The sequence below is a fragment of the Penaeus monodon genome, chromosome 8, assembly GCF_015228065.2.
Source record: "Penaeus monodon isolate SGIC_2016 chromosome 8, NSTDA_Pmon_1, whole genome shotgun sequence".
Taxonomy (NCBI): Eukaryota; Metazoa; Arthropoda; class Malacostraca; order Decapoda; family Penaeidae; genus Penaeus; species Penaeus monodon.
In genome coordinates, this window is record NC_051393.1 from 9,774,228 (window position 1) to 9,775,488 (window position 1,261).

The following is a 1,261-nucleotide window of genomic DNA, read 5'->3' on the forward strand; positions in this document are numbered from 1 at the left end:
CTTCGAAACAAACTGTAAACACAAACAGATAACTAAGTATTAAACACGGCAGTTCGATATGTTACAATGTGATCTGACAGAATGTAATGAGGTGATGAACTCTGCATGATGAACAAAATCCGTAGTCATGAACAGAATGGAGAAAGAACACACCAGTCATAGAGAAAGGTGGATAAGAGAGAAATTGTAATTATTGACTCTATTTTTGGCTTATAGGCTTAATCACCGTTGATGTGATAGTTTAATGTCTCGGAATAGTGATTTGACAGCAACAGAAATTTGTTTGTCATCTGTTTAGATATAGGTTTGTTTGTTTGTTTGTTTATGTGTGTGTTTGTTCGTGTTTATGTGTGTGTGTTTGTTTGTGTTTATGTGTGTGTGAGAAAGTGAGAGAGATAGAGATAGATAGATAGATAGATAGAGAGAGAGAGAGAGAGAGAGAGAGAGAGAGAGAGAGAGAGAGAGAGAGAGAGAGAGAGAGAGAGAGAGAGAGAGAGAGTGAGTAAGAGTGAGACAGACAGACAGACAGACAGAGGCAGAAAGACAGACAGACAGATAAACTACCTGACCAATCGAATCAGACAAGGAAGTACAAAAGATAAAAAAAAAGCAAGAAAAATGTTTTATCAACATTCTAAGAAACTAGATTAAGAAATAGGAAATTTGGCGTGAGAAAAGGCATCAGACCGACAGATGAGAAGAATCAGCATGATTGCGATGAAATGATAATACTTCTTGAGATTGTGTTTTATAAAGAATTTTTAATATCACGGAGAGAAAAATCCTAGTAATATTAACAAAGATAAGATGATGATGGTAGTAATGGTAATAGTGTTAAAAACGGTAATGAGAAAAAGTTCGTAATGATAATGATGATGATAATGGCAATGATAATAATTTCACTGTCTACTTAACACAAAATACATAGGTCTAAGTAAAACAAGTGAACACAATCATACAATCAGTCACACTATCGTCACCAACATGGTCAGCAATATTTTTTTCTCCTTGATGACAAAACTCGAAAATCTAGATCTCCAAAAGTGGTTATTTTCTTGGTAACACTCGACTCTGAGAATCCTGTTTGTAACGGAGGTAATGAGAAAGTACAGGTTATTGCAGTGAAGCTCGAGTTGCATTGTTTTGCAAAAAGGAAAAAAAAATCTAAGGCTGCAAGAATTCGAAAGGGTATTATTATGCATAATGAAAGCTGAGTGTTTGAGAGAAAGGGAGATTACGATATGGAAATTGCATATATTAA